The following is a 23136-nucleotide window of genomic DNA, read 5'->3' as shown; positions in this document are numbered from 1 at the left end:
ACAGGGCCACCTCCTTTTCTCTATGTGCATTTCAATGAAGTGGGAAAATTACTAGTGGATATGATATCTTATGTGTTGGGTTTCAAAACAAGTGAACATATTGATCATACTATATTGGTCTTGCTGTCTGCATTTACCCCAGGACAGCCCCCTGCTGTCAAATACAACTATGCCAAATTTATTGCCAATAAGATATATGACCAATTGTTGAAGCTGGATAGGGAGGGAGTTTTCAAATATTCATCCTATATCTATCATCTGTTCATGTATTATCAGCCAGACTATTTTCGATGCCCCATCAAAAGATTGGACTCCAAAGGAGAAAAGAGGTCTGTGATTTTTTGGACCTCAATCTTTCATGAAGTCCACAACTCCCCTTACTCTTACTGTGAGTTTATTGACCTGCTTTTCTATCTAGTCTCTTGTCTCCTGATGAGAACTCCTCCTGCTAGGCTATCCTATGACATGTAGAAAATATTGCAGCTTTCAAAGAACTACAAAATAGGTGACTGGTACTTTTACCAGAATCACACTGTCATTAGGATATATGGCTGTGAGCTCTGTCCTTACAGGCTACCAAGATATGTGCCAATGAGACTGTTTGCCTTGGAATATTACAGGAACCCGATCAATTCAGATTTAACTCATTTTCATAGTGCCAAGAAAAAGGCTCGCTTGAAATTCAAAGACCAACTAGGCCCCTTTGTCATGAACAAAAAAGAAGGGTGGCAAGATGTTGATCAAATATTGGGGGAGAAACTCAAGTTAAAAAGAAGTTTTTGGTGGGTCCCTTATGACCCAGATGGTTTCATCAATGCCAGAAAAATAAAATATAGGCTGTCAGCCTATGAACATTGCAAAATCCCACAGATTGAACAATTTTCTAACCAAGATGAGTAGGTGCAAGGTACACTAGTTGAAGAGTTCACTCAGGAAGAAATTATGGAGCAAAATGTCAAATATTTAGAAAAAACTCTTGACTTGGATTCTTTTGAGCAGGTAACATTCAAACTGCCACAACAAGTCGGAGAAGGCACATCAACTACTGCAGCTTCACTAGCTACCCAAGAAAGATCTACACCAGCAATAGGTACAACAAAAGGCAAGGAGGTAATGGATGCAGAGCAAGAAACAGTGACAGAACAGCCTACTACCTCAAAGGAGCAGAGTCAAGGGCAAGTCCCTCCACTGCAGACCGAGGCACTACGGGTGCCAGCTTTACAAAATCCTCTCAATGAGGAAAGGGGCAAGAAGTGGGACAGGGAAGAGACCACACCTCCAAGTGGGTCAACACAACCACCAGAAGCCAAAAGACAGAGAGTTGATCCTCAAGTTGAGGAGGAAATTAGTGAAGAAGTCATAGAGAGCTGAGGTGGAGAGAAACCAGCCAGCAAACACCTACTAGCTCATTCCAGCAAGAGCAAGAGAGGCAGCATGGTATGGAGGTGTCCTCCTCAAGACAGCAAAGCAAGCAACCGCCTGGTATTAAAGGAACTTTCATGGAAATCAAGGCCCAAAATGAGTTGTTAAGAGTACAGCTGTATGATCAATTCCTCAAGACAACACCCTCCAAACAGCAGAGATTAATGGCAGCTTATGACTTTAAGGAGGAAAAGATGATTTTAAGTCATTTCAAGCCTAAGATACCACAGCCACAGACAGCTGCAGATTATATAAAGACAAACTTAGAGGTCCTCTCCAAGGACATACACCCGATGGACCAAATTGAGCTACACAAGCAAACAGGTGAAATGGTCTATGCTACACTAGCAGACAAGGCTATGTTGGCACATCAACTCAAGGAATCATTGAAAAATACATACACTAAATTGGATTTGGAGAGAATGTCTTCCTCAGCCAAAGATAATAGAATAAAGACATTGGAGGAAATCATTGTGGAACTAGGGCATGATCCTAAGAAGGATGCCAAAGGCATCCAGGCCCTCATAAAGAAAAAAGAGGAAGATATTGCTGCACTCAGAAAACAATTGAGGCTGCCTGCAACCATGCACCCTCAAACTGCAGAACTTGTGCAAGAGAAAGAAGGTGAAGATACAATGGATTTGCTCATGAGGATGAATCAAAGGATAATTCAAATGGAGGAAGAGTTGGAGAAAGCATTGCAAGGCAAGCAGGGAGAGTCGACCTCCCAGCCACTGGTAACAGCTCCAACAGTCCCCACTACCCTTCCTGCAACAGCAATTCCTCCTGTCATTCCAGCATCCACAACAGCTACATCAACTACAGATGCTACAACAGCAGCAACAACAACAGCACCAGAATCTAGCATGAGTATGGAAGAAATGATGAAAGCAGTCAAGGAGCTAGAAGTTCAGGTGACAGAGGTGAAAGAGGCCAAAGAAAAGTTGGCCAAGATGGAGGCAAGCTATGACAAGTCCAAGATGACAGTGGCTGAGAAACAAAGGGAAATAAAAGCCTTGGACAACAAAATAAAAGCCTTAGAGAAGGAGCTTACTCTAGATAAAACTCTAGCTTAGATCAAGAAAATTTTGTGGGCCAAAATTGGCCAGTCAATCACTGACCAATGGCAATCAATTCAGACCATACATGAACAAATAGAATTTATAGGCTTAGCTCAATTTGAGACACAAAGGGCCAGAGCATCATTGGGAAATATGCCTAAGCAATCCAATGGAATGATTCAGTTCCTGAAAACTCATACCAAAGAGCAGTTGGCAGCGTTAGATATCAGTAGCAGGACAGATACTATTCTGACAGTGAAAAAGGTGCTGACCCTGAGAAATTTTGTGCAGACTCTATAAAGAAAGTGCCAGGAAATGCAAGCTAAAATAAATGACTTCAAACTAAAGGTTGCAACATTGCAGAGCAGAGGATTACCCAGCCTATTGACCAGTAGTGGCAGACTGCTGACCCGTGAACAGTATACTACCAGGATAAACAACTATGTTTCCAATCAGATTACAGCATCCTCAAGTACCTCAGAAGAAACAGGGCCTCCCTCTGGACAGAGTCTTTATGACAAATTAGAAAATCTGTTTTATATTGAACATGAGATAAATCACTTGTTTGAGGTTTAGCCCAACTTTTATAGATATACTGAAGCTGATGAAACACTGATTAAAATACAAAGACATCAGTTGCCTACAGAGGATTGGTGGCAGGAAATGCTGGAAATTCTACCCAGGTAATTTGATTTCTGTCCCTTTTTGAGTCAGCTACAGATCAACAACTCCACATACATGGGTCACCTATTAAAGCGGAAAGACAACAGAAAGAGGAATTCATATTGAAATTGCAGCTTATTAAAGACAAGATCGAGCACCGAGGACAACAAAACAGCAAAACAGCAAACATAGGAACACAGAGTAAAGACGCAGCTCCAGTCGTCTCACTCAGTCTAAAAAGTCAAAAATCTCTGACAGACTAAACCGCCAGCACACCAACATTTACTGTGCCATTTATTTCTCTCATTTACTTCTTCTGAAAAGTTGGTGATGAAATTTATTGCATGAAGACTTATCTACAAGATATTTTGTATCTCATTTTTGTATAAATACCTCCCCATAGAATGTATTTGGGGTTGGTGATTTTCTCTCTAGACTGCGCTGTAAATTCTGAGACTGTTTTAATACAAAAGCTATTGAAGTTCACTGTTGCTGACCGTCTGGATGTGGATTTGATGTTCTCCCACTTGCTATAGAATTCCTGTGTCATTCTATGGATCAATAAGTTATTTTAAACTATGTTTTATGTTTTCTGTGTTTGTAAATTTCATATATGTTCCATAATCTTGGTAACGGAGAAGAAGAATAGCCCATGATTTGTTTAAATGCACCCTGTTCTCAATCTCTGCTATTAATTATGTTTTCTTCAGAATTAGTCATAAATATGAATTCTTAGTTGCTCATGTTTGCATTGATTCTTTCACTTTGAACATTACCTAGGAATTCTTCATTGCTCCTTGATAATATTCATGCACTTTCCCTCTGCCAGCATAATGAAAGATTCTTGATTTCCTTTCATTCCATGACTTCATTCCATCAGTTTCAGATTTGAAAATTGTTCCAAAACTGCCTATCTTGCTCTATAGCATTACCATTTACCCAAGAAAAACTTTCAACAGTACACCATCATTGACTCCATTGCCCAATAGTATAGAATATTTTGGACTTGCATCCCAGCTCTGCCTGAAATCACCATCCAACAAACTTAAAACAAAACCCTGTACATCATAACTAGCCTAAAATATTTCAAAACAAAGCTAAATTACAAAGAGAGAGCCCTCTCTGGTTGCAGATTGGCTATAATCTGCAGCTACAAGATTGGTTAGTGGTTACCTCGGTCGTATTCCCTTCAGGAGGCAGGGAACAACCTGAGTGATAAAAACAGGGAGGAAAACCACTTTATTAGGCAACTTTTGTTCAGTCATCGGGCACGACCGATATGATTATGGCCCATTAGATGTGGGGAAGGGATGATCAACAATGGTCAGGAGGCAAAGTTGCACAATGGGAAATGACGGGATTTGAGGGGGGGCCCGGGGATTTAATTATGGTGGTTTCAAGATTAGTTTAGGGACTAATCCAGGGTTAAGTGATTGGGCTGGGTTTTAATGAGGGATTAGGGAGTCAAATGAGGCCAACGCGGGATTAACTTAAATTTTACCAGGGTTATGTAAATTAAGTGAAATTACATCGGGATAAGGGGTATTTTATATTAGTTTTTATTTAAAACTAAGGGGTTAGGGTATTTTACATAGGGTTTTAATTTAATATGGGTTAATGGTTTTCGGGGAATTTATATAATAAAGTTAGTTTAATTAATATGGAAGTGATGGCGGAGTGGATTTTCCTAAGTAAAAAGGGGTAAAGTATATGTGATTGCGCATTTAGATTTATACTTAGGATAAAAACTTTAGTGGGTTTTTTGGTGAAAAAGGACTTACATGGGGTGAGTCACTTTTCCTAGGTAAAAGGTGTCTACCATAGGAAAGTGTGATTTTATTATGGAAATGAGGGGAAATGAAGGGGGGTGAATTTGATGAAGGGGATTCTAGCACTTATGCCCATAAGTCATCAAGCCGAGGGTCCAGTCCCTCCAAAAGTTAGAGAAATGCTTTGAGCCCCTTTGACTTAAAGGATTTTAAGCACTAGAACTTATTTATGGGAAATTAGTGAAGTAAGGGGTGAAATGAACGAGGGGATGCTAAATAAACCATATTGTGAACCACTGTGCTTTGTTTACTACTTATGCATATTTGAAAAATTCATTTGAGACAATGACATAAGTACTTTTGTGTAATCATATGATATTTGTGCAACCTTCTTACTGCTTACCCATTTACTCATCCTACTATTTTTTCTTCGCTTTATTTGGGTGCATTTAGGCTAGCAAACCCTTATCAATATTTTTCTTTTATTTACAAATTAAACCATCTAATTCTAACCTTATATCATCCAAGGGCTCAGATTAAATTAATGAGGTCCTTTTATTTACTCTAACTATCTAATGATTTGCTAAGATTACACTGTTTGGTCAGATTTTATTCTCTAACTATAAACATAGAATTCAAAACATGAAATAGCCAAGTTTGAACATTTTGATTATCATGGATTGTGGCAATGAGTAACAAGCTGCACACAATCTTTTATTATGCATAAAGTAAATAGTAGTGGCATTTTGACTTGCTCACTTTCATGGTCTCTTTTTGTCTTTTGGGGTTCCTATATTTTCATTTTTTGACCTTTTCTTGTTATTTTGTCCTTTGATTATTCTTTTAGGATATACCCTCTTTACATTTTTTAATTTATTAATATGGAAAACATTTGCAGAAAGTAAAGGTATTTACAATATTACAAGGCTTAATCTTAGTCATTCAAAATTATGACTCCTACTGGTATAGGAACCTAACAGTGGCTCCACTTGGGGACGACATTTTCTAGTGAAATGTCAAGAACTTTCTAGATTAGTAGCCTCTGAATTATTGTTGATGTTTCCTTGCAAAAATTTTCCTCTATGCCTCTGCACTATTAATACTTATGATAGTAGATCTTTTAAAGCTTAGGGCCTTCTCTTTAGGCTTCAACTTAAAAAATCACCATCCAATCCAAACTGAACTTTTGAAAATAGAATGTGTACAAATGGGAAATGAAAAATTAGTAATTAGAATCAAAATAATGTTTTAGCATTTGACCATTCACTGGCCCACCTTCTGCTTCTCTACCATCAAGTTCTCTTAGTAATAAAGCATTATTACCTCTGAAATCATAAATGACATATGGGCTTTTCCATAGGAAATAAAATTTCCCATGTTTACCTTTATCTCCCCTCCTTGAATCCCACTTTAGGACTTTCTCACTAAGGTAGAAATTTTCAGCCTTGGTTCTCCTATCAAAAATTTTATTAATCCTTTCCTGCACACTTAAGACCTGATGTAGACCTCTTCTTTAGTTTGTTGAAGATGAATTTTTTGGTTGATTCTTCTCTGGATACTCTTTGGTTCAACCTGCATTTCTTGAACAACTTCATCACTGGTGTTCCCAAGGAATATGGAAAGACAACTTCCATCTCATAAACTAGTTGATAGGGAGAAGTACCAATTGATTTCTTAGTGGTTAGTCTATCTACCTATAGGGCATTGACTAGCTTCTTGTTCCATGTTTTCTTATTGTTCTCTAACAACTTTTTGATGATGTTCACCAGGATTTTCTTTGAGGATTCTTCCAGTTCATTTCCTTGAGGATAATAGGCTATGGAATGGCCCAAGGTTATATGATACTTATTGCAGAAATCTATCTTTATTTTGGATTTAAAGGTTGTTGCATTATCAGTAATGAGCTTGGTTGGAAATCCAAATCTTGATAGGATATTGGTTTTAAGGAAGGTTATGATAACAATGTATGTGGCTTGCCTTGAAGGTATGGTCTCTATCCATTTGTGAAATAGTCTGTGGCTGTGAGGATCCATTTGTGCTGGGCAGAGGAGGGTGGGTGAGTTTCACCAATAAAGTACAAACCACATTGTTGAAAAGGTATTTCAGCAAATATTGGCTTGAGGGGTAAAGGCAAAAGCTTTTTCTTCCCCTAAAAAATTTGACATTTGTGACAGGTAGTCACATATTTCTTAACATCAGAAAATAAAGTGGGCTAGTAGAAACCAGCTCTAAGAATTTTTATCTATAGTGGTCTTTCAGTAAAGGTGTCCTCCACAGTCACCTGCATGAAACTCTTGCAATACTTTGTCAGATTCATCTTTTAATAGGAAATTTAGAAGAATACCTTCATGATCTCTCCAAAACAAAGAATTTTCTAATATACAAAATTTTAAGGATTTCATCTTTAAAAACATGCTTTTAGTTCTAGATAATTCGGGAGGAGCTTGTAATTTCTGTAAAACATAAATAATATCAGTATACCAAGGTGATTCAATAAAGGCCTGGCTGATTAGTGGAGTCGCCATCTCCTCTCCATCATCTATTGCTGCAATAAAGTTTATATCCAAGGCCTAATATTTCGATTTAGCCATGAGTTTGGTTAAACCTTGGCCCTTGATTAACTTAGTACGTTTGATTTATATATCATACTCTAAAATAGTAGCAATCCACTTTCTTCTCTTTCCATCTGGACCTTCCTGAGTTAGGATGTCTTTGACTACTAAATTTGGAACGTAGGCTACTATATGAGAATATAAAATGTATATCCTAAAATCCTTGATGGCTTTGACCAAAGAAAAGGCTTTTTTTTCCATTATGTTATATTTCAAAAGGGAATCTCTTAGAGCTTTGCTAAAGAAAGCAATAGTTTGTTCATAGCCCTAGTCATTTTTCTACAGTGGAACTACAAAAATTGTGTGCACAGAAGCAAAGGAAAATAAGATGAAATATCTGTCAAATTTTGGACTGATTAACACTGGTGTTTTAGTTAAGGCCAGTTTAATGTCTTGAAAGGATTTCTTAGCCTCAACAGTGCCTTTTATGGTCGAATATTTTTTCAACATATTGTTCAGTGATCTAATTAACTCTGCTAAATTAGAAATAAACCTTCTAAGAAAATTAATTTTCCCTAAGAAAGCTTGCAATTCTCTAATGTTCCTCGGATGTTGTATCTGTAAGATGGCTTCTATTCTTGTAGGGTCTATTCGGATACCATCTTTTGAAATTATATTACCTAATAACTTTCCTTCTTCTAACCCAAACAAAGACTTCTTGGGGTTCAAGGAAATTCCATATTTCCTGCATTTAATAAAAACTTGCCTTAGATGATCAAGATGTTGATTGTCAGATTTTGAAAATATAGTGATGTCATCTAGATATATTACAAGGAAATCATGAATTTCTTTTGCAAAGGCTATATCCATAGCCCTCTGGAAAGTGGCTCCTGCATTCATTAGTCCAAAAGGCATTTTCACATACATGAATGTGCCCCAAGGAGTAGTGAAGGCAATATTGGGTTGGTCATCTGGATGAACAAAAATTTGATTGTAACCAGAAAACCCATCCAATAATGAGATTCTTGTTGATCAAACTACCCTTTGTAAAATTTGATCCATCTTGGGGAGAGGGTAATTTTCTTTTGGTGACACTTTGTTGAGGGTTTTAGATTCACACAGAGTCTGATCTCACCAGTTTTCTTCCGATTGGCACCAAGTTTGAGACCCAATCGGAAAATCTGATTGGTGCTATTATTTTGGCATCATACATCCTCTGAATTTATTTTTCAATTGAAGATAATAAGACAGGATTGATCCGTCTAAGTTTTTGTTTGAAAGGCTTTTGATTTTCTTTAATAGGATTGTGTGCTGGATGATGTTGGTGTCATAGGATTTGAGGTCCTCATAACTCCAAGAAAAAACATCTTGAAATTCTTTCAACAACTCAATGTATTTCACTTTTTCAATGGGAGGTAATGATTTTAAAAGTTTGATGAGTTTAGGATTTTCACTGGTACCTATATTACATTCCTCTATATTAGACCTTACTGGTTCCATTTTAGGTTTCCTAGGAACATCATTTGAATCAAATAAATCTTCCAGAGGGGTTAATCCCTTAGGTAAGAAATTATCCTTGAGATTAATTACTTCAGTGTCTTCGTTAATTATTTCGTCAACCTCAACTTGCTTTAGGTTTTCTACATATGATTTAGTAAATTTAGAAGGATGAAAACTATCTATTTCTTCACCTTCTATCTCATTTATTTCTATCTCATCCTTAGAGTCAGGATCTATGGATGTATCGGTATCTATGTTATTATTTACAAACTCTTCTTTTGAAATTAAAAAGTTATTTATCTTTTCATCATTAGAAAATACTTGCCAATTCTTCAAATTTTCTGGAATTGCAGGTCTGTTCCTAATTTCAGCAGTGCACTGATGGTTAGGTTGGAAGGGTAACTTGCAAGTGCTGGAAAACATTGCTAAACTATGGGCTTGCATATTGTGTTTTCTAGGGATTACTGCAAGCTTGGTTTCTAAGAAAGTATTAATTATTTCTACAATAGTTCCTCTATAACAACTTAATCTAGGGTCCTTTGTCATATATACAACATCAATATGTTTTATAACTAGTTTAGAGTCTCCCATGATAGAAGCTCTTTTATCTCCTAGATTCCTAACTAATTTAAGATCTAAAATTAATGCTTTTTACTCGGCCATATTGTTAGTACATTTAAAATTCGGTCTGTATGCATGGCCTTCTAAGTGACTATTCTCCAAATTGTATACCCACACTCCTGATCCTGCTCCAAACTTATTCACTGACCCATCAAATTCAAGATGCCATAATATCTCATGCTCATAATTTTCATCATCTGATGCAACAAACTTTTCCTCATTTAAAGCAATTTGGCCACCTTGTTTATTGGAAAGTTCTAAAGTTTAGTTAGTTTTATTTTGAATAGAAACTGCAATTTCTTTTGGTTCTTAATCAATACTGTATAAAAGAGTTTCTTGTGTTTGATCAACATTATACAAGATAAAGGAATCAATGTCTGAATGTACGGAGTAGATAGGAAAGTTTTGAGGCCGATCCTGGCTACTTACCATGTATTTCATTAAGGTTTCTTGGTACATCTTCTTAGGTTGTCCAAAAACATAAATTGTTGCATATGACATATCTAGTTGTAAAGGTCCTTGAAGTTTGGCTCCCCATGATCTGGATAACAGCATGCCATACTTTGGTGGGATGTCAGCAACCACAATATCCATAAGGATGCTTTTGGAAAGATATTGAACTAAGGTAACACACAGGTCTTTAATCAATCCTAGACACTTTACTTGACTTGAATCAAATGAGAATAAGTCCTTGTAATGTCTAGGTTTAATTTCTCCATTACTGATTTGGGCATTAAGTTGCGGGAGGCCCTAGAATCCAACATTGCATTGTGTAGAATTTTGTCATGGATGCTAAGGCTAATGTAGAAAGGTGGTACTCCTCCTTCTAATGGTTTTCCATTAACATCAAGACCAAATATAAGTTCTAGTTGGTCATCAAATATGTTAACATAATCCTTATTTTCAGCAATGTTTAAGGTCTGGTTTATTTGTGATTTGTAAGTTTCATTCTTGATTATTTCCGTTAAGGGGACTGAAATTTTTAGCCTAGCTACCTCTGCTTCAAGATTGAATGGCAAAGGGGCTTTTTCTATTTGAGGGTTTTGAATTTTCACAGCAAGGATTTGAGTAGGATGGTCTTCTTTTCCTTTATTGGGGACCTCTTTATGTGGGTTTTCAAATCTAGTGTTTTGAGGTTTGTCCACTAGTTTTTTAGGGGGAATTGAAAAGGATGGTTGATCATCAAATGGTTGATTAAGGGTTATATCTATAATGGTGGGTGTTATCGGGAAATCTAGTGTCTATGCAGAGTTGCTAGTCCCACTAAGACGGGTAGCTATCTTAGAAACAAATAGATTAAAGTTACTTTCATTTTCCTTTATGAGAAGTAGATAAGAGAAGATCAAAGACTACCAACCTCGATCTTGTGCTTGGTTCTTTTCTTGTTCCTTCTCCTCACCAACAGGTCTTTGCCACTTCTCCCATGACCACTCTGCTTCAAAGAGTACTTGTAAAGTCAAAGCAGCATAATACCTTCAAATTTCAGAGATCTACAATCATAAACAATATAGGACCAGATATATATTGACCACACAAATGCATATACTATCAAACATACAAGAATTTGGAGGAAAACTTGAATAGCTTTATTAATATGAAGATTAGAAGAGAGGATTAAAACCCATTGTTCTAACCCAGCGTCATACTCCCAGCATGAAAGCCTTTCTTCACCTCATGAAAATCTTAGATCACCCAACACTATGATATTCCACTAGGAAACCAACAACACTTCCTTACAAGATACAAAATCCCAGCCTCTGGATCTCTGGGATGAGAGATCCATATATAGATGATTGCAGGGAGGTGAGTCAAATTCTGGGATTTTGATTAGTGTCTTCTCTCTGATAGTTCTTGATTCCACTTGGATATTGATGATCTCTTACTCATCCCTGGGCGAATTCAGAGAGGCAAGTGTCGCAGGAGAAGTTTCTGGAAGATTCTATGATCATCCACCTTGCAAAATATCTCTGCCATTTGTCCATTCTCGCCCATCGCACCCTACAGAAGGGATTTCCAGTATGCATCGCACTTTTTACACTAGGCAGGTGAGATGCATCACACCCTTAGCACTGAGCCACCTGTATGGTCCAGTTTTGACCAGTTCTAAGCAGTTTCCTGTGGAGAACTTTTGGGAGATGATGTAATCAGCTGACCTTGTTTCTTTAGGGCATGAAACAAAACTTTTAGGGACTCAGAAGCCCTTGGTTTATGGACATATATGATTGGGGTTGCAGTGCCCAAAAATGTCTATAACAATTGCCCCCTAAAACATGAGGTCGTTAATCTTTTGGTGTCGGGTGAAATGCTTTATCATGAGGATCCGAGGTTTTTCGAACTGGAAGGCAACCTGTAACAAGATGCAGTACAATACATTATCTTCATAATATTTTCATGATCTAGCTGAGGCGGGCATTCCCATGCTCAGCTTTATAAATTCATTTTCATGTGCATAGGACAGACAATCGTCTGTGTGGCAGACTGATGATTCTGATAGAGCCATCATCCTTCGATTCGGATGATCATCTGTGCAACAATGATGTACATTTGATGTCTTTATTTTCCTGAATATATTGTAGCCCGAATGGATGAGACTAGATTCGGGGTCTTCAAACTTGTCCAATCTTCACCCGAAGTACAAGTCGATCCATGTGAAAAATGTTCTGGAGTCAAACATGGAAAGACATCGCCTGATTACCAGCCCATGATGTAAGCTATTAACAGGCGCGAGAGGAATCACCGATAATGATGATGACCCTCAAGGTATGGCAGTAAAATTCGCACGGTGTGAAAATGGGACTTGGCGTCGAACACCATGCAAAATCTCTCAGTCGAAGGCCATTGATGTAAACCTATCGCCGAAAGTGGGAAACTTGCCATTGAGGCATGCAAGCTTCAAAGTACTAAAAGGGTTGTTCCTAGGTCGAATTCTTGGATAATGAGTTGATGTCGACAAGAAGTGACCCATCGTAGGAGGGCCTTAATAAATCCCACATCTATGACACAGAATGGAGCAAATGACTTTTGGAGATGAAAACGATCTGATGATACAGGGTTCATGGTGGCGGTCATGAAAGAATGAAGTGTAAAGGTATTGCAGTGGATGAGACAAAAGATGGGTTGGTGAATTCTATGATTGACTTCTCTTGAAAATATTGGTGACACTTGAGATGGATTGGTAGCTTTAACCCCAAAGGTGGATGGTAAGATGGACCAATGGTAATATTACCAGTGAACGGAATAACCCAACCCAACTCAGACATGGAGTGAAAGTGTCATGTTCAAGAGTGACTTTGCTACCAATAAAGTTTCTTCAAGTTTTCTTCCCAATTTTTCCCCAGTCATTGCTGACCAATACCTCTTAATTTTTATCAAGCTTGAGGAGGATAACATATGCTTGTTCTATAATTTTCCCTTCGGGCAAACCCGTCGCTATGTTTTAACGAGCCTAGCGACAATGAAACTCGTTCTTCTCTATATGGACAAGTTTGTCGCTATTGGTTTTAACAAGTTTAACGACAAATATAACTCGGTCCTTTTCAATTTTAGATATTCTAAAAGGAACGTAAAGGAAACTCCAAAAATCCTTTTTCGGCATATAATCCCTTAAGTCCGAAAAAGTATAAAATAATACGAAAGGGATGAATTTTCGATAATTTTAACGAGCCGAACAAAACAAGCGCTCGATCTTTTTGTGTAATAATCCCTCAGGTCCAAAAAGATTAAAATCTAGAGGAGGGATAGCACTCCCGGTAGCTTTAACGAGCTGGAGAGGCCAACTACTTGGCAATATTTTCATATTTTACGAGTCAGACGAAAAGAGCTTAAAGGAGACTCGTTTTTTGAGGAACGAGTGATAATTTCAGGTAGCAGCTGATTACAGGTAGGGTTGGAATTTTCCAATCACGGCAGTGTCACAAGGATGGCTAACAGGATCACTCTTCGCAACTGTTCCTTAAAAAGGGGTAAACAATCAAATGGAGGTGAATGATCGGCTAGAACAGAGTGAAGGTGATGATGAGAACATGACCAAGGCTCAGGAGCTGATGATAATGCATTCACAATGGTTATTTACCGGAAATTGGTTCATCTTTTAACGAGCTTAAACTTTGGGGAAACATTTTCTCATTTCTTAGGTTTAATTTTTAACGAGCTTGAACTTCACATAAAAATTACTCGTGCCAGTCGTATAATAAGGATGTCTCATCGATAGATTCCATTTTTATGGAGCTAGCACCTTTCGAAGCTTTGCTCCGTATCCTTCCTTTATGTAAGATAGGAACGACCAATCCTACGAGTTTAAAGGGTTTGAGAACCTACAAACTAAGAAAATAAATGGTCGCTCTTCACTTGCACAAAAAAAGGTTTGCATGCCCCCAGGTATAGTGAAGTAGAGTTTCGAGGTTACCCCTCAATTTGCAAAAAAAACATTTACTTTGTCAAGAAAGGCCTACCTTTTATAGGTTACCACTCAATTTGCAAACAAAACATTTGTTCTATCAGGAAAGACATACCTTCTAACGGAGGTATCTTATCCGGTCTAATCCCATTTTCCCATACAGACGGGTGTCGGACTAGTCATATATCCTTCACTGAAACCTACTCTATACCTAGAGTTTTCCTGCAGGAGAAAACCAGGGCGCATGCCCCCTGGGTTTCAGTCACGACCCCCCGAATTACTCGCTTTCTTCAGGTGGACAAACTAGAGTTTGATGAGACATTCCTTGCATGAAAATACCATTTAGGGATGGCATTTGACTATTAGCTATGTGTGAGCCGGGGAACGAAAGCTGGTCTATGAGCTGGACCACTCGGCCTTCATATGGAAAACACATTACTAGAAAGAGTGAGGAGACAATGGCTCCCATGCAATAAATATAGTCACGCCCAAGGAGTAGATTATAGTCTAGAGGTCCTTGGACTACCATTACGTTCATATAAACGGTTTTCCTTCTCAACGTTATAGGCACATTGGGGAGGATCCCTAACGGTCGACTGGTTCCTTTATCGAAGCCTGTCAGATTTCTCATCTTAGGCAGAAGCGATGGCGAACCAAGTGCTTTCTAAGCAGTTGAGGAAAAGATACTCACAGAAGCCCCTTCATCTATGATGGTACCAACCATGACCATTTTGTAAGCTTGTACAATGATTCGAAATGGTACATTAGCCAGTAAACGGGGTCTGCCTAGTAGATTCCAATTTAAGGAAATGACTAGGTTGCTTGGAGGTGGGACCGACTAGACGGTTGGATATGACTCTGACGAACTTCCTTCCTACGGTAAAGGAATGAGTAGATTGCCCCCATGTTCATTGGAGTCTATGTTTATGAAAAGAATTTGAACAGTGTCATTCCCATTCTCTTTGGTTATTGTATCATCTGAAGATGGACCTTCTGAAGACAAGACCGGTTCGACTGCCACCTCAACCTTTTGAATTTCATCTGGTACGGATTCAGCGGGTTTATCTTCGATGATAGATGCTTCGACCGACCACAATGGCGTGTCAATCAGATTTTTCAACTAGTGATGGACTCGGAAAGAGTTTCTTTTATCCAGGAGGAAGCCGTAGCGGTGAAGTAGGACGGTTATCCAAGACTCTTTTAGCCTTGTCTAGGAAGGGACAACGATGGATGACGTGATCGCCTTCACACAGTTTACAAGGAAATTTACATTTCCTTTTTTGTCCAAATACTTCACTTTCACTAGTTGACGGTGTACTGTCAACATGATCTTCAGAGGTTGATGACACCGGATTGTGAAAAAGAGGAGACCAGTCCCTTAAGATCTGAGGGATGCAAGGACAATCTCGATGATAGTTGTCTCCTTTGCAAATGACACATGGAGATTTAGGCTTGGATGGTGCAGTGTGTGGATTTTCACTAGACGATGCCCGGTTACCCCTTTTTGCCTTTGGCTCCTTCTTCTTCTTCTCTTTCTTCTCTTTCCACTTCTTCTCCTTCTTAGTTACTTGATTTTTGGCTTTACCAGCTTCATCAAGCGAAGAGGAAGAAGGAGAGGGAGAATCAAATGAAGTAGAAGGTTGGGGGGTAACTTCAGTATCATCTAGTTGCTGACTTGATTGTTCAAGAATCACGGTGTTCTGAATGACGGAGGTCGAGAAGAGCCATATTGGCAAGCCAATCATCAATCCTGGAAGTGACAATGTGGCCATTTGAGGTGCACCAACATCTCCCCAAGAGGAGAAAGTACTAGGATTTCCTCCAAAGGGAAATCCTTGGTTGGTGGAATCCATTTTCCTCAACCTAAGACCAATGCGGGAATAGTGATATTATTCCGATTAAAATAAATTTTAGACGCTTTGACACAACTTGTTTTTTCAATTTTTAAGAGTTGAGAAAAAACAAAAGATGACTCTAGTCGCCTTCGATTTTTAATGAGCCTGAAGTGACAAGTGCTCAGATGGACCTTTTCCTTTAAGGAGTCTGAAAAGGAATGAAAGAGACTACTCTGGAAATCTAGATAGAGGGATTACCAAACCAATCGCAAAACTACAGAATACTTTTTACAGTACGGCAGTCAATCTTCCCGAATGATGTGTTCAATGCATTGTGATCGATAAGGTGGCAGACACGGCTTCCTATGGATAAAGGATATAGCCTATTGTGGTCTCCCAATATATACTCGACGGTACGTGGGAGCACAAGTCCGTACTGGCACTTTTCATCTCAAAGAGGAGGAATCATCCAACCAATAATGAAAGCGATAGTTACCAGGCTTTACGACGCCGTAATATGTCTCTAGCCTAGACTTCTAGATGTTGTGCATTAGGTTCCAAAGCGTTTTTATGTTCATTGAATTTATTTTACAGTTGATCTTTCTTAAGAAATTTTCCTTTCAAGTTCACCGTGTGATGTAGATATACAATTCCTAAAATGCAATCTAAGATGATAAACAATCGTTTAATCTTCTTTTTGAAATGAAAATCCTAGCTACTAAAGAAAGAGAGATGATATTCTTTCAACATAGAGCAGAGAGCACACACTAGATGCACTGTCCTAAATCAAACCAACAAGCAGTCTAAATGAAAATGCACATGCATGTATTTGTTTTCAGCTTTCTTAATGTGTGAATGACAAGAAGAATGCTAAGTACAAATCTAAATTATCTTTTCAAAGCGACAGTACTAACAAATTTCTCTTCAAAAACGAAAGGAAGATAATGATGACACTTTGCGACTTTGAATTGAAAACTGCTTTCGACACTTGAAAAAATACTAATCCAAATCAAATACAAGAGTAACTGTATAATCGACCATCAAGAACAATAGAATTCTTTTCTTTGACTGAAAATGACACTTGCGACACTTCCAAATCAAAAGATGACAGTTTGATTGTGCTACTTTTTCTAAAAGAGAACTGTAAATGGCGCACAATACATAAAAACATTCACAATTATTTGTACTATGGAGGCGGAATCATGCAAAGGAAGGGAGTTTCCACAGTGGTATACTGATCACAGACAATAAAACTCCTAAATAAAGCTGAAGAGAGTGAACAAAGAAACAAAAATCTGGAAGCAGAAGAGGTCTTATCTGATCAGCGCACCTGCAACACAGGGAAAGTGCGATGCAACGCACCTACTGCACACAGGAGGTGTGATGCATCCAGATTCCCAAGAGGAGAAAGTGCGATGGTCCAGGGATGAGACTTTAACCTGGTTCTTGGTCACAGTTTGTAGCTTAGTTCAGGGATTTAAGCCGTGCTAATGATAGTCAGTAAATAGAAATCACAGGGGCTGATCTAATGAGGTTACTAGAGCCACCACTAGGGCAATTAGGATGTTTGCAAATAGATTGTTTGGTTTATAAACAAAACCCAGAGATAAACTGAAGCAACATTGATCTACTTTGCACTTGCATAGCAAATGTAATTCGAAGGCTAGTTGGCTTAACTTTAGGCTTTGTCTGTAAGTTTATAAAGTAAACAAATATAGACAAGAAAATAATCTATTCTCTCCCCAGTAGAGTCACCATTTTGTTATTGGGAAATCTAGTGTCTATGCAGAGCTACTAGTACCACTAAGATGGGTAGCTATCTTAGAAACAAACAGATTAAAGTTACTTTCATTTTCCTTTATGAGAAGTAGATAAGAGAAGATCAAAGACTACCAACCTTGATCTTACACTTGGTTCTTTGCTTGTTCCTTCTCCTCACCGACAGGTCTTTGCCACTTCTCCCTTGACCACTCCGCTTCAAAGAGTACCTGTAAAGTCAAAGCAACATAATACCTTCAAAGTGTAGAGATCTACAATCATAAACAATATAGGACCAGATATATATTGACCACACAAATGCATATACTATCAAACATACAAGAATGTGGAGGAAAACTTGAATAGCTTTATTAATATGAAGATTAGAAGAGAGGATTACAACCCATTGTTCTGACCCAACGTCATCCTCCCAGCATGAAATCCCTTCTTCACCTCATGAAAAGATTACATCACCCAACACTATGATATTCCACTAGGAAACCAACAACACTTCCTTACAAGATACAAAATCTCAGCCTCTGGATCTCTGGGATGAGGGATCCATATATAGATGATTGCAGGGAGGTGAGTCAGATTCTGGGATTTTGATTAGTGTCTTCTCTCTGATAGTTCTTGATTCCACTTGGAGATTGATGATCTCTTACTCATCCCTGGGCGAATTCAGAGAGGAAAGTGTCGCAGGAGAAGTTTCTGGAAGTTTCTATGATCATCCACCTTGCAAAATGTCTCTGCCATTTGTCCATTCTCACCCATCGCACCCTACAGAAGGGATTTCCAGTATGCATCACACTTTTTACAATGGGCAGGTGAGATGCATCACACCCTTAGCACTGAGCCACCTGTATGGTCCCGTTTTGACCAGTTCTGAGCAGTTTCCTGTGGAGAACTTCTGGGAGATGATGTAATCAGCTGACCTTGTTTATTTATGGCATGAAACAACACTTTTAGGGACTCAGAAGCCCTTGGTTTATGGACATATATTATTGGGGTTGCAATGCCCAACAATTTTTATAACAGTGGGGCCAGAAGGATTCTAGTTTTGCCTGGGGATAATCTGGAGGATTTTAGAAACTGGGGCTTCTTTGATTTTCTTGGGTTGATTTTGCACTGTTTTCCTGGTTTTGTCAGGGACATCAGTTTTCTTTTTACTCCTTAGGTTATACTATTTATGCACTTCAAATATGGCAGAGTCATAACCTTGTTTATAATCGAATGACTCTCCAGCCTGGATTTGCAATTGTTGTAGCATATGCAATTCCTGCTCATATTGGGTTAGAAAAATAGTATCCTCATCATATAATCCCATTAAATTGATCTGTGTGTCTTGCTCTAGGTCTTCATGATGGGATGTTTCTACATAATTTTCTTGAAAAGGAGGCCTAATATTCTAATCAGGTCCATTTTTTCCAATGTTTTGGTTTTGGTTTTTTCTAAAGTTCAGGTTTCTAACTAGAGGTGCTTGTTGATTATCCCATTGGGGTTTCCTTTCTATGTTATCTATTCTATCCATTAGTCTTTCCATACTTTTGGCTAAACTATCTATTTTGATGTCAGATGGTGAAGCTTCATCTTTAGCAGTTCCTCTCTTTTCATTTCTAACTCTAGCTCTTTTAGCTAACAGATTAGCTTCAACACTAACAGCTACACTTTTCATTTCTTCTAATGTTCGGGGGTTTCTTTCCCTAAGTTGGAATTCCATATCTGTGTCAAAACCATCAGGGAATTTTATTAAGCCTAAGTTAGGTGGTGGTCTAAGATTAATTGGGATTGCGTTATATATATTGTTAAATCTAGTGCAGTAATCTTGAACAGTTTCATTAGGTACCCTTCTAATATTTTCATATTCTGAAAGGATTTGTAGGGGATTTTTCTTCTTTTCCCATCTGTTAAAAAATTGATGATGAAATGCTTCTAAACTATCAATACTATTATCAAGCTATGCTCTAAACCCTTTCCTAACATCACCAGCTAAAGTCTGAGCAAATAGTCTCATTTGAACATCCACAATATCAATTTCATGTAGTTCAAAGTAATCTGTCATCTTATTGACATGGTGCTATGCAGTGTAGTGTCCTGTGCCATCAAATTGAACAATTTTGCTCTGGTAGTCTACTGGCATAGCACCAAGTAGGGCAGGTAAAAGAAGAGGAGAATATCTGTTTGCCATGGCTGTAGGCTGGGAGGGGTTAAGATGTGGATGAAGAATGGATGAAGAACCAGGACTAGTAGGTGGTGAATGGGATATAATAGGTTGGTGAGGAAGAGTAGGTACAAATGGTGGTGGAGAATGGACTTCAGAAGTTGAAGTGAATAAAGGTGAACTGAGAGTGGTGGACAATTGTTTAGAAAGCTTAGGGATCTTAGCAGTACTAATGGATGATTGTGGAGAATTCAAAATGTATTCATCAATTGACTGGTTGGATTTTTAAACTTCAAGGTCTGCAATGAAATCAGGGTCTAGAACAGTATCATATATTTCACTTTCAGACTTTGCTTTAAATAATGACAAATCAAATTTCTCATCAAAGGGAAGATATTCTAAAAACAACCACTCATCAGGACATGAATTAGCTTTAATCAATGGTGTGTGACTAGTTGAACTTTATTCTTTTTTGGATATTCTTGAAATCACGTTGGGATTATCAAATATTGGGGCAGGGTTTGGATCTAGGTTAGCCCTAGTATAATGAGTTCTCCTTGAAGCCAAAATTTCAAATTTTTCTAATTGTTTTCTTTTATGAGATTTTTTTAATAACTTCTAATAAATTACTTTAAGAGGCTCAAAATACAAATTCAAAATTTCTCAAATATTTATTGGGACTGAGGGTTTGAGTCCCCAGTATGGTCGCCACTGTGTTATCTCTCAGTATTTTTCCCTAGAAGTTATCAGAAGAAGGAAAAGGCCGAGGTAACCACAAACCAATCTTTTAAGTATATGCTCTAGCCAACCTATGACTTAGAGAGGGCTCTCTCTATATGATTTAGCTTTGTTTGCTGGGATTTTAGGCTAGTTCTTAAATTTTAGGGGGTTTTGATTTGTATTGAAGGTTGGATGGTGGAATCCTTAAAACAGATGGATAGAATGAGGTCTCTAGACCATTGGGCTATGAAGTCAAAGAAGGGAAGCAGAATTGGGATTAACACTTTAAAGGGAGTGTTCAAAGGGCAAGCTATCAGAGTGAAGTACAGGTATTTGGGCTGAATGGATGAAATGATCCTAACTAGGGTGAGAGAGCACCGAAGAATTATCATACTGGGATTAAGATGAGGAACAAAGGTTAATCATGAGCAAAAGGAAATTAAGAATCCTTTACTATAGATCAGATGGAAACTACCTATACTAAGGATCAATCAAGAATTCCTTAAATTAGATAGTTAGCAGAAAATATTAAAATGCATAATAGTTAAAATAGAGTACAATGAAGAAAATTTTGAGATATCATTCCATATTATAGCATTCAAATTTCAGACACATTAAATATTATGAAAAAACTTTTAAAGAAAGATAACGACACAAGAGAAAAAGCTTGTCTGTAGTTCGCACTACACATGAATCCTGTGAAATGTATTGGCTTTATTCATTAATCCAGCTTGCTGGTCCAAACAATGATACAATAGCTTACAGTGTTTGATCAAATAAGTCTATAGAAATGTCTAAGAATCCACCCAACATACTTTGAATGGTGAAGTATTTATACAAAACTATTACAAAATATCCCAAAACAAACTTGAGATTTATTCTAGGAGATAGAGGTATCTTCTTGCAAGAAGATAGAGACAACTATTGAACTGTTTCATGTTGTCCCTTTTTATTTGGTACTATTGGCTATTATGGTTGAATTTGTAGCCCATTATGTTGGCTTGTAGTTGTGATCTTTCATGTTGGAATCTTCTTCAATTTTGATCTTTCACCTAATACTCTTTGACTATGTTGCCCTGTTTTCATCTATTTACCTGGCCGTTTTCAATTTTACTGTGCAGTAACTTTTTGATGTAAAGTTATCACAATAAATTAGTAATTGTCTCCCACCATTCTGCATCAGGGAATTTTACATTCATCATCCACCTATAGATCTCATCAGCTTTAGTATACTTGGAAAAATTGGGCTTGGTGAGGAATAAGTTTTTTTGTCTCATTCTCAAGAAAAAACAGGTTATCAAATGTGTTGTACAAAACTTTGCCTGTTGGCAGTGATTTTATTGATGAAGTTCTTGCTTATTCCTTAGCCAACTATCTGAATCTGTTATCATAGTCTAGCTATGTCATAAGTTTATCATTGATTGCCAATGGACTAGGCAAACCTTTCTCCCTCAAAATTTGGAATTTAGCCATGAACCTATCAATGGCTACCTGCATGTTGTGGCACTTTTCTTCTAAGTTCAACATTAGGTTTCTCTTGGAAAGGACCTTCCTTATCTCTAGGATCGTTCCAGTCCTGTCTTCTATATTGAGTTCTTGGAGCTGATACCTATTCTTGTTGTTAAGGAAGTGGATGAGTCTATTGGCATCCTCAAGCATGTCTTGTAGGTTTTAACCCCGCACAGAAATTACCTGCATACAAATTCTAAAACACATAAAATAAACAATGCGAGAGCATAACACATAAAACACATATACACAGAGATTTTCCCCTGCATCCCAAAATTGGGACTACCAGCTTGATTTTTCATTATGTTCCTTTCAATGTTATAATACATATTTATACATGCTAAAGCATCCAATACCATGGACCGAAAACCATCACGTCCAAAACCATTGACCGAAAACCATCACGTCCAAAAAACATGTGTGAAAATCATGCACAAAACCATAGGTGGGTCCGCCCAACCTAACATAGGTTCCAAAACCAAAATTTTCCGGGGCGCTACTCCTGACCTGATAGAGTGGGGTTACCTGTGCCCCTCAAACCCCTTATTACCCCCTCGCTATGCAATCAGAACAACGAAAGGGGGGTTTTGCCCCCCCTTTAACCCCCTGGTTAACTACGTGGGCTAGTCATGGAAAGAATATAACACAACCCAACATTCTCCCACTTGTTGTTTTCTTTCCACAGGGGGCCACAAGAGAGCTTAGTCATTTATCCAGCCCCACAACGCCCATTATTTCTCTACGCTAAGAGAACTTCTCAGAGCTCACACATTTTGTCAATGCATCTGCAGTATTCTTCAAAGTGTCCACCTTTACCAGCAACACCTTTTTGTCTTCTATCATATCCCTCGCAAAGTGATACTGAACATCAATGTGCTTTGTCTTTGAATGATATGTAGGGTTCTTTGCCAATAAAGTTGCACTTTGGATATCACAGTCTATCCTTATAGCTCCCTGTACTAACCCCATACTTGAACACAATCTCTGTAACCAATCTAGTTCCTTGCTTGATGAGTGGTTGCCATGTATTCTGCCTCTATAGTTGATAGTGCCACTACAGATTGTTTCTTACTCATCCAATTGACTGCACCTCCAAATAGGTTAAACACATACTCACTTGTAGATCTTCTGTACTCGAGATCTCCAGCCCAGTCTGCATCAACAAAGCC

At 38.1% G+C, this 23136-nt stretch overlaps 1 pseudogene; it reads left to right on the top strand.

Moving 5' to 3' along the window:
• The first annotated feature begins 1113 nt into the window (after positions 1 to 1113).
• The window catches only part of LOC149175286 (calcium-transporting ATPase, endoplasmic reticulum-type pseudogene), a 191571-nt pseudogene continuing 169548 nt past the window's right edge, over positions 1114 to 23136 (top strand).

Source organism: Pinus tabuliformis, chromosome 4_1 (genome assembly GCF_031772625.1).
Source record: "Pinus tabuliformis cultivar Carrire ecotype Pingquan chromosome 4_1, CPIR1, whole genome shotgun sequence".
Taxonomy (NCBI): Eukaryota; Viridiplantae; Streptophyta; class Pinopsida; order Pinales; family Pinaceae; genus Pinus; species Pinus tabuliformis.
This window is presented reverse-complemented; position numbering and strand designations above follow the sequence as displayed.